The following is an 11,570-nucleotide window of genomic DNA, read 5'->3' on the forward strand; positions in this document are numbered from 1 at the left end:
ATCTGTAAAATGAGCTGGTGAAGAAAATAGCAAACCACTTCAGTGTCTTTGCCAAGAAAATCCTAAAAAGTGATCATAAAGATTTGGGCATGACTGGAAATGACTGAACAACAAGAAGAAAAAGGGAAAATTTCACTAAAATGCTCTGAGTCATTAATTTTCTCTGCTTATTCTGTACCCTCTCTTGGTCAGTTCCTCAGCTGTCATGAGTTCAGTTACCATTTCTATGTAGTTGATTCCCAATATGTGCATCTAGCCCTAATACCTCTCCTTAAAAAGTTTTATTTCTTATAGGGCTATCGTTGGCAAGGATGTCAGAGGCCATCTACTTTAACCCCCTCATATCACAATTGAGAAGACTGAGTTGGAGGCTGTGACTTGACCAAGTTACACAGGTGGTGGAATTTGAACCCAATCCCTCTGACACTAGAACCAGTGTTCTTTTTGCTGTAACTACATTGCTACTCTTAAAACAAACAAATAAACAAAAAACTGCTGTCACTTTCTAATGACTCACCTGCAACCTCCCTTCCTCTGGTAGAACTTTTTATTGTAAAAAAATATAGTACATTTAAGCAAACCAAATCAATGTACTGGCAATTTCTGAAAATTTATGCCTCATTCTGAATGTATTTCCCACTGTTTGCAGTCTCCTGAAATCATTATTACAGCATTGATCCTGAAATCTCTGTTGTTTTCCTTTATGTTATTGTAGTCATTGTATACAAAGATGTCAAACTCATGTCTGCAAAACTCTGGAAGCAGATTAAAATGTAGTTGAGAAATGTTTAACAAAATCATTAAAAATATAACATAGATTGTATTAATTTGTGGCTTTCTAGGTAAATATGGGGCCAGCAGGGATCCATTTCTATTTGAGTTTGACACCATGGGTATAAATTGTTCTTTTCCTCTGTATTAGTTTATACAAGTCTTTCTGGACTTGTGGCAAGAAGGTGTCAATGTGGAAGACAGTTTGCAAGAGGAACACTTCCTCCCCCATGCCTACTTTGGGGGATTGAGTGGAACCAATTCTCCCATTCTCCCTTACCGCTACTATTTCTATCCATTGGGGCTGGCTCAGGGTATCACCTTCCTTTTAGGTCATCACCTCTATTCTTCTTCCCTTTTTTACATTTGCTGGTTGAGGTGGGGAAAGTTAGTAGTAGAGAAAGCCTAAAGTCACTTTCACTAGAGTGACCACATGCTGGGAAATGAAAAGGTTAGCTTGTGAGATCTTCAGTCTAGGGCAAGGGTCCCAACTCTACACAGCTACTTTTCTCTACAAAGTTATGAAGATTAAAAATATATGTTATTAACAAAATTCATCAAAAATCTCTCGATACCTGTTGGAAATAAACCTTTCCAGAAGGCTAAATTTGGTGTTGTCAACTATTCACAGACTTTCTCACTTATGCACACTATCTAGAGCAAAAGCACTAACTCAGTATTCGACTAAAACTAGCTTGTATTTATTTAGAAAATTTATGGCTAAAATACAAACAATTGAATGTTGTTGTTCAGTCGTGTCCAGCTCTTTGTAACCCCATTTTTGGGGATTTTCTTGGCAAAGATACTGGAATGGTTTGCAATTTTCTTCTCCAGCTCATTTTATAGACGAAGAGGCAAACAAGGTTAAATGACTTGCCCAGGGTCACACAGCTAGTAAAATCTGAGGGCCAGATTTGAACTCAAGTCTTTCTGACTCCAGTTCTGACACTCTATCCACTGCACCACCTAACTGCCCTGTTTGAAATTTAAAACAATTTAATAGGCAAATCTAAAACAACAAAGATTCACTTAGTCCTAAACATGGCTACCCACTCACATATGGTGATAAGACAAAAAGGAGAATTTAAGTGTGGAATAGATCTACCGTTGTTTGAAGTTTTCTTCTCCCCCCTTAATTGACATGGTTTGGTCACTCTTTAATGAATTCTTTTAATAAGTGAGACAGAGAAAGAAAAAAAAAAGGCTCCAACCGTGACCAGGCAAATGATCAGTTTTTATGCCTTATATCTATTTACTGCTGCTGCTGTTCACTGATACTGTACCCCATGCTCTTTGTTCCCTCTCAGGCTCTCACTGACTCTTTTCTAGAGAGATTTAAAACTGCTTCTATTTTTTTGGGGGGGGGCTAGGCAATGGGGTTAAGTGACTTGCCCAGGGTCACACAGCTAGTAAGTGTTATGTGTCTGAGGTCAGATTCGAACTCAGGTCCTCCTGAATCAGGGCCGGTGCTCTAACCACTGTACCACCTAGCTGCCCCCTTAAAACTACTTCAGCAGTGGAAACTGCCTTCTAGCTCCCAGCCTGTGATATCTCTGTGTCTTCTGGGGCTGGGAAAAGACTATAACTCTCAAGGTTTTTAGCTGCTTAACCCCCCTGACAAGGCAGCCAGTATAGTTTTGTCTCACCACACCACTTCCTTATTCAATAGATTCCAGTGGATCCCTATTGCCTCTGGATAAAAGTATTATTTTATCTTTTAAATATTATTTGTTTTCTGTTTTTATAACATAAATAATTATCTACAGGTATATGTTTTGCTGTGAGTCATTGCCATTGTGTCCAAATTTTTGTGACCCCGTTTAGGGTTTTCTTGGCAAAGATGCTAGAGGGGTTTTCCATTTCCTCCTCCAGTTCATTTTATAGATGAGGAAACTGAGGCAATCAGGGTGGAGTGCCTACCCCAGGGTCACACAGCCAGTGTCTGAAGCCAGATTTGAATTCAGGAAGATCTTCCTGACTTCCTGACTGTATGTATGTGTATACACACATATATATGCACATATTTATGTACATACCTATAGTATACATAAAATAGAAATATATTTAAATACATAATATAATCTATATCATATCTATAATATATATTATGTGTATAATATAGGAAATATATAAAACATCAATATATCTACATATACTAGGAATGCATGCTCAATTGTTTAAAATGTTGCATTGTGTGATCAAAAAAGTTTAGAGGCTTCTAGTCTAGAGCATCCTTTTAACTCAGAGCTGCCCTTGAGAAGATGGTACCCTTTAATTTCCCTTAAAACAAAATGTCATGTATTCATTAGTCAGTAGATGGCAGTCCAACACCTGTGTTTAAAAAAAAAAATTAACAAACTTTTCCCCCTGGTTCCAATGGGACATTGCATTACCTCCAGATGAATTTTAAAGACTTATTCACTTTACCAGTCTTCTCTAGAGAGGGGTAGCAGTGCTTCACAATATGTTGGTTATGCAAACATATACTTCTTGAAATTCAAAGAACAAAAGCAGATCCGCTACTTTGAAAGTCGAAAAATCCTTCCTTAGTCCCTTAGTATCCAGTTCTGAGCAAGCTTGGGATTATGTCTCTTGATTTTCTACTTGACATGAGCTCAGATAGCCTTGTAACATCCTTCCTCTTTATTCCCTCTTGAATCTTTGATACCTCCCAGATGTTCTCTTTTCATTTCCTCTTCTTAGAGTATGTGAAATTATTAAGTAAACATGAAATTGTTTCAGGGAAGGGAACAAAGCTATACAACTTAGTTAGCCTGTGGCCACTTACATACTTGTGGTTGGTATGTTGTTATGTGGTGATGCTAAACTGTTGATTCCTGAGAATTGAATCGTATTGTCACCTTGGGAGGTCTAAAAGTAGGGAGTCAGAAGTCATGGGTTCAAGGCACAATTCTGCTGCTCACCGGCTGTATGATCTAGAACAAATCACTTACCTTTGCTGGGTCTCTGTTTCCACATCTAGGTAACACAAAGAAGTTCATTTGGATTAGGCGATCTCTAAGGTCCCTTTTAGTTTTAATGGTTGATGAGCCAATGCCATGAAAAGAAATTGAGTTCTGTACTTGTTTTGCAGCTTACATCTCTGTGCAGGCAAATTCTTCTTTGAACTATCCTACTCTTTCTCTATAACACACCCCTTCCCTTTTTCTGTAGAGTAAGAAAAAGAACTTTTTTGCTCCTGATGTGCAGGGAAGAAAGTCATTTTAATCCAAGACTCCTTACCCTTTGATATTTTTAATATCTTAAATTTGCATAGTACTTCTCCTCTAACACCTTGATAAGCTTGCCTAAAGGGGGGGGCTTCATCTCATTTATCTTCATCATCCCTGTGAAATCAGTAGGAGGGGGGCAGCTAGGTGGCACAGTGGATAGAGCATGAGCCCTGAAGTCAGGAGGACCTGAATTCAAATCCGACCTCAGACCAAACACTTGACACTTACTAGCTGTATGACCCTGGGCAAGTCACTTGACCCCAACTGCCTAAAAATAATAAAAAAAAATTAAAAAAAAAGAAATCAGTAGGAGGCTGAAAAATTATTTGCATGTTCCTTAAAGAAATTCTTTATAAAATATACAAAAATTCATATATATAGATATCATAGCAGATTCCTTATGTCTAGAAAATCAATGTATCGATGTTAAAACTGTAAATATAGTTAACTTGTGGTCTACAGTCCAGACAAAGCTTGATAGTACTTTTCTATGTTACTTTCTATATTTCTATATTATTTTCTAGAATTACCTGGTGCTTATGTGACTGGCATTCTGAGAATCTTGCATGCTCTTGCCATAATTTGCCCTCTTTTAAAAAATCTTTTAATCTACTCCTGTGCATGTGATAATTTTCTAATTTGTATTTTGACAGTTTGTGTATGTGTTTCATTTCCCTGCTAGTAAGCAGTTTGAGGGGAACTGTCATTTTTCACTGGATTCCAAGTGTTGGACCTAGAATCAAGAGGCTTTGGTTCAAATCCTGGTTCGGATGGTGTTGTTGCTCAGTCATTTTTTTAGTCGAGTCCAACTCTTTGTGATCCCATTTAGGATTTTCTTGGCAAAGATACTGGAGTGGTTCACTGTTTCCCTCTTCAGCCCATTTTACAGTTGAGGAACTGAGGCAAACAGTTAAGTGACTTGCCCAGGGTCACACAGCTAGTAAGTTTTTGAGGATGGATTTGAACTCAAGAAGAAGCGTCTTCCCGGCTCCAAGTCCAGTCCTCTATCCAGTGTGCCACCTAGCTGGTGGGCTCTGATATTAGCTGGTGATAATGGGTAAATCATTCTTTGGCCTGAAGTTCCTCATCCTTAAAATGAGGATATTGCTTCTATCACTTCAGAGTTGTTTTGAGGAAAGCACTTTTTAAACATCTGAGAGATGTGCAAATGGAGTTATTTTACTTTTTAAAATCTTTCTATGTCATCTTTAGTTCAATGCTTTAGGCAATTAATGAATGTTTGCTGGATTAAATTTTTATGTGAATCAAAGGGGTAGGTGGACCTCTGAGAAACTAACAACATTGATAAAAGTACAAGCATAGGCACCATGATACTGGCATACCATGTTCTTCCTTGCAAAAATGAACTGGCAACATTTGTCCATCACCCAGGAGACACAGGCCATTGATTGAGGCCGTTCTAAAATGATTTGCACGAAGGCCTTTTAATGCTTGCGTGTTCAGCCTTGCTTCTAGCCACAGGAAAATAGAAAATTTGCAAAATAGCCCTCACTGTTTGTAGAAAATACCTAATAAAATGAATATGGATATGAAAATCAGTGGGATAAATCATATGATTTCATGTGCAGATGTGTATCTGTAGGAAAGGTTATGGGAAGTACAATTCCAGGTGGAAGGAGGGACTGAAGGATGATGTGAGGTAGGAGTGTAAAAGGATAGGGAAGCCTGGAAACTTTAAAGCTTTGTTGAGAGTAAAGGGTTAAATGGCGCAATGGGTAGAGTGACAGGCCTGGAGTCAGGGAAACTCATCTTTGTGAGTTCAAATCTGGCCTTAGATACTTCCTAGCTGGGTGACCCTGGGCAAATCACTTCTCCCTGTTTGCCTCAGTTTACTCCTTTGTAAAATGAGCTGGAGAAGGAAATGGCAAACTACTCCAGTATCTTTGCCAGGAAAACCCCACAGGGGTCAAGAAGAGTAACATATGACTGAAAAACCAGTGAACAACAACAATAAAAAGAACAAAGGGGATCCAGGGTAGGCATATGCCAGCACCAGAAATTGAATATAATTGTGAGCAGTTGGAGCCCCATATGGCTACCCTGAAAGATTGGTCTATCTGCTCAGAACTTACTTGTTTCCTGAGTGTCCCTGCTTGGAAGTAGAACTTGCCCAATTTATCCACTTTTCATTTTCTCCCCTTGGTCTGTGTTCTTTCGTGCTATTCTTCCTCTGTCCAGCTAGGTAGAGCTGACTTGTGTCTTACTGCTCCAGCCCTTGCGTCTGATGGTGGTTTGTAAGCCGGGTTCTCTTCCATTAATGAGTCTGCAGGTGTGTTGTTATTGGAGATCAGAGGATACAGTCTCAAAGCTTTGTTCCTGACGTTCTTGTTTGTATTTCACGGGCTATGTCACAATCTTGAATTTCAGGCATGGGAGTTTAAAAGACCTTCCTGTGGGGCTTTTGAGTCATAGTTTTGTTTTAGGAATTATCTTATAACTCTCCTAAGCTGGACCTTAAAACTTGAACTTGAAGCTCACTTAGATTTCTCCTGGAAGACTTTGAGTTGATGGAAACCATGGCGTTGTGGAGGGCATGAACTGATTTATCATGCTGAGATTCGTTCATTTTTTTACCTAAAGGGACATAGGAAAGGTTAGACCTCTAGTATTTCACAGCAGCATCTATTATTAATACATGAGTATTTGCTCTATTTCCCAGACTAGATTGTAACCTTTTGAGGGAAGGGATCTTATAGAGTATTGGCTAAAATATATATATTGAGTAAAAACAAATGATTATTAATTAACATGTAATCTTTTCCCAATGTACATGAATTTCTGCTGTAGGGTGTGGTGATTCATAGGAATAGTAGCAAAAGCAGTGCATTTTTAGCCTTTGGAAGCACTTAGGGAGAGAGAAATATATTACTGTATTTCTCATTTCCTTCATTTTTGTTCAAACTGAGGTACTGACTGTTTACTTATTCTAATTTGTGATCTGTTTATTTTAGCAGTTTCTTCCAGATTTCTGTTGCTTCTTTATATGACACATTCTCAGTGAATTTGAAAACCTAATTGGAGCAATCCTAGTCCAAGGACATTGGAAGAAGGTGAGAATCTTTCCTTTTCATTCTGGTACCACATTATTTAGCTGTTTTCCCCCACCCAGAATTATGTTTTTTTTGTTTGTTTTTTAAGTATTTATTCATTTTTGGTGAATAAATCAGAAAAGATTTATTAAGTAACCACTATATGCAAGTCACTACTGGTGCTCTGGATGCCCTCGAGGACTCTACATTCTACTGGGAGACACAACTCATTAACACATAAATAGTTAAAGGACCTAAGAAAGATGCCTTCTGCATCGAGAGAAAGAACTGATAAATAGAAGTATGTATAGAACAATTTTACTTATATACATCTATTTGTGTCTAATAATGGCCATCTCTAGGGGAAGGGGAAAAAAAGGTTACATAAGTATGTTGTATATTTAAAAGGAATAGCAAGTTATACATAGCAGATTTGCAGTTTCATGTGCAATTATCTTTTTTTATTATACTGTATTATGGAAATGTTTGTTTTATTCCATAAATTAAAAAAATAAAATTTAAAAACATATAAATAAATACAATATAATTTGTGGAAGGATAGACCACTAACATCTCAGAGCATCAGGAAAGGTTTCGTGTTAGCAATAGCATCTGGATTGGACCTTGAAGGATGCTGAAAAGATTCTAGATTGGAGTGTGCTGGTAAATGCTTAATGATTGACTGAAATAAAAATGTATCCATAACACACTTTTAATATTCAGTATTAACATTTTTCCATCACTTTCTTAAGACTAGACAATCAATATAACAATAAACCAATCCCTACTTTATAACCATTTGCTGATTTCTTTTTTTTTAAAAATATATTATTTATTTTTAACATTAATTTAACAAAAATTTCAAGGCTCCCTCTTGCCCCTCCCCTGCTGATTACAAAGGGAAGCAATATGATAGCAATTATACATATGAAATCATGCAAAGCATTTTAAGATTAGCCATGTTGCAAAAAACCCCAAGAAAAATAAAGAAAGTGAAAAAATTATACTTTATTATGCACTCCCAGTTCATCAGTTCTTTCTCTGGAGGTGGATAGCAATTTTTTTTTTATCACAAGTCCTTTGGAATTGTCTTAGATCATTATACTAATCACAGTAGCTAAGTCTTTCACAGTTGATCATCTTTACAATATTGTTAGTACTGTGTACTCCTGGTTGTCCTGGATTCTGCTCACTTCACTTTGCATCAATTCATAGAAGTCTTGCCAGGTATTTGCTGATTTCTGAGGTGTAAATGTTTACACTGATAGGTTATAGCTGACACCAGCACACCCCTGATTTTGAGAGACAGAAGTGAGGGGATAATACATTCTAGGCATGGGGACAGATCATACTAAAGCAGAATGAGGAATTGAAATGCTGAATTCTACCTCAAAAAAAGATTTTAATGCTTGGCCCAAGTGGGTTTTTACTTAAGTATCTAGGATGACTTTAAGCACAACCCAACACCCAAGGTGTTGACTTGGTTATTTGCATTGCACTTAGTTGTGTTCATAAGAGAAAAAAATGTTAAGTGGAGAAGCTGAGTCATCCTTCATTTCTATAGCCAACTGTGCCTTTTGCAATCCACAATGACATTGCATAATATTTACAGGTCTCTATGGATTCCTCAAACACGTGACATGAACATGTAATTGACCATTTTTCTTTTAGTCTGGTTCTCCCTCTCTCCCCCAAACTCTCTCAAACTACCATTTTTGATTGGTTTCATTCTTGAACTAGCGTGAAGGAACATCACTGAAATTGCTTTCCTCAAAGCAGGGACCTCCTCATAAGTAAGCGCAATACAGCACAATTCATCCATTAACTATCTGTTTGAGGGAAATCACAGCTGACCATGCATCCTAGTAGTTCTTTAAAATGAAAGGTGCCTTGGATTCCACTCCTGCCTTGACAGTTAGCTTAGAGAGGTGGGAGTGAAGAGATTTATCTTTGTCCTTTTCTCCAAAAGGAAATTGGTTCCTTGTTTACAGTTCCTTGTAGCAGTCTATTTCTCAATTTGGAAGTTTAATTCAAATGCACCTTCCATCCTGACTCCAAAGGAACCAGGCTTCCTTTGTCTACCGGACCCAGGAAACCCTTAAAGTTTTAGAAACTGCCTTATTTCCCTTTAAAAGCCCTTTGAAAGCAAACTTCCCCTTCCAGCTCCCTTCATTATCTATTCTCATTTCAAATCACTCAGACATTCCAAAGGGAAATTCTCACCTGGACCCTTTTCCAAAGGGTCCACCTGCCCCATCAACTGGCTTTCCCATTGTTTTGCCTTCCTAGCCATTCCCATCCTTAATCCTAGCTAGGCGCCAGTGTTCCTTTCGCCCCAGCTTGCTGGCCACCCCCATCCAGATCTCCCTAGACCCCTCCTCCCCTCACCCCAAACTGCTTGGCCACTCCTTGGACCCCTCCTCCCATCACTACAAGCTGATTGGCTCCTCCCCAATCAGTCTATACTAAAGGCTCACCTTTCCCCCATTCTGATGCTGAGCTGTTCTCAAGCTTAGAAGCTGAGACCCCTCATGCCCGCCCTAATGGCATCACCTGGCCTGACCACATTAGCCCCAGTCCCCACTCAGACTCTGAGCTTTCTAGACTGCCTCACGCTGCTCTTTCTTGTGAGCATCACCTGACCACCTTGAACCCTATTTAGATCACTGATGTTTGGGGTTCCTTTGGAGTCTGGCCTATGTGCTTATCTTTAATTAACTTTCTCTGGCTGGAAGAAGATCTGAGTTGAATTCATTCAGGCAGATCCGTGCCCTGATTTGGGCTTTCTCGCACAATCTTGGGGTGCCTCTGTGCATCTAAGAGCACCTAAAAAAACCCCCCATCTTCAGGAGGAGGAAATAATAATTTTTGGCTGAATACTTTAAGATTTCAAGATGAAAATACAAAGGCAAAAATGTGATGCATTGTTTATCGGCTGTGAGACTGGAAATTCTGGGTATATAATTTTTTTGTTAACTCTGGTGAGTTCTTTAGACAGGTTTCCAAGAAACAACTCTAGGGCAAAGGAGACAGTTACTCTGTTCAGATTTTTCTTCTAGAGTTACATGATTTAGGGATCCAAAAAAGCCATGTTTTGGAATTCATCCAAAACACACGTGCATATGTTTCTTTCTTGACCACAATTCTTCCAACACAAATCAGACTGAGAAGCTTCCTACAGTTCCAGATGGTTGGAGTGTGAAAATATCTAATTACTGTTTCCCACTGGAATTCACGCCAGCCAGGGACTATGGTACATTTGTGGACCTCTGCCCAAATAACATCCTCTTTCTCTCTGGTGTCTTGTTATTCTGGTTCTTATTCTTGCTTTTCAGTTATTGTTGCAGACTAAGATGAACTAACCACTTGCGGTTTGTCTCCCCATATCCTGCTTTTGTTAATTTAGTATCTAGTCCTTCTATAGAGGAAGGGTTCTTTTACATTAGGCTATTCAAAATGATAGAACTCTTAAATACAGATATAACAGCTAAGAAATTTTGTAAAAAAAAAAATCACTGATTTCAGGACACATTTTTCTGCCTGTTTTTTTTATTCTGTGTCAGCTCAGAGGTCAGTACAAATCTCATAGGGTTAATTCTGAAGTATCCATATGAAAATTATTCATATGAATTATTGGCTGAAAATATGTAACTGCAGACTGGTTTCCCTTTTCCACTTAATAGGTTTTGGATTCCTTGTCAATTCCTTGTCAATTCCAGTTATCAGCGATTGTGAGCTCTGAGAAGACAAAATAATGTTAAAATTAGAATCAGCAAAAAATAATTAGGAGGTAAAACGTTGTTTTATTAACAATAAACATATATGTCCAATATATCTTTAGAGTATTCGTTGTTTTGGTGAATCTATCTATGAAATACAATCAATCAGGAGTTGACCAGGCATCCTATTTCCTCAGAGACATGCTTGTCAGCTTCTGACTGTTGACCTCTTTTATAGGATCAAGCAAATTCTATCTTTCATACTTTCTGCTCAAGTCAACATCTTTAGGAGAAGCCCTCCAAGAAATGTTTTTCTTTCCTTCACAATACCTCTTGTCCTGCATTCCTTTGTTTTTCTAGGAAGTAAAAAGTCTTGTTTTGACTTGTTAACAGTCATTCATTTTGACTTGTTAACATTCATTGTGTTGCCAGGAAAAGAAATCTACAGTTGATAATTAGAGACTTAGAGCCTTGCTATTGACCAAAGTGAGAAGGGAAAACTGCAGAGATTGTTTAGACCTTTTTCTTAACTTTTTTTTTGTCTTATAACCTTTGACAGTCTGTTGAAGTTTATGGACCCATTCTCAAAATAATGTTTTTAGATACATAAAGTAAAATATATAGGGCTACAAAGGACACCAATAATTCGAAATATAGTTATTAAAATGTATTTTAAAAATTTGTAACACAGTAACCTGCCTGATAGTGGGTTTAATGACCATAGGTAATTTCAAAGTCTAAATATTTCAAAATTTTCCTGATGTTGGGAAAGGTCGAAGGTAAAAAAGAGGGGATGG

At 37.9% G+C, this 11,570-nt stretch overlaps 1 long non-coding RNA gene across 1 annotated transcript; it reads left to right on the forward strand.

The window, feature by feature from the left end:
* The first annotated feature begins 6,454 nt into the window (after nt 1-6,454).
* LOC114046475 lies at nt 6,455-10,840 on the forward strand. Its single transcript, XR_003569515.1, has 3 exons — nt 6,455-6,618; nt 6,977-7,075; nt 10,738-10,840. It is a non-coding gene; the product is annotated as an uncharacterized LOC114046475 (long non-coding RNA).
* Nucleotides 10,841-11,570: the final 730 nt, after the last annotated feature.

The sequence above is a fragment of the Vombatus ursinus genome, unplaced genomic scaffold, assembly GCF_900497805.2.
Source record: "Vombatus ursinus unplaced genomic scaffold, bare-nosed wombat genome assembly UNPS02014784.1, whole genome shotgun sequence".
NCBI classification, from domain to species: Eukaryota; Metazoa; Chordata; class Mammalia; order Diprotodontia; family Vombatidae; genus Vombatus; species Vombatus ursinus.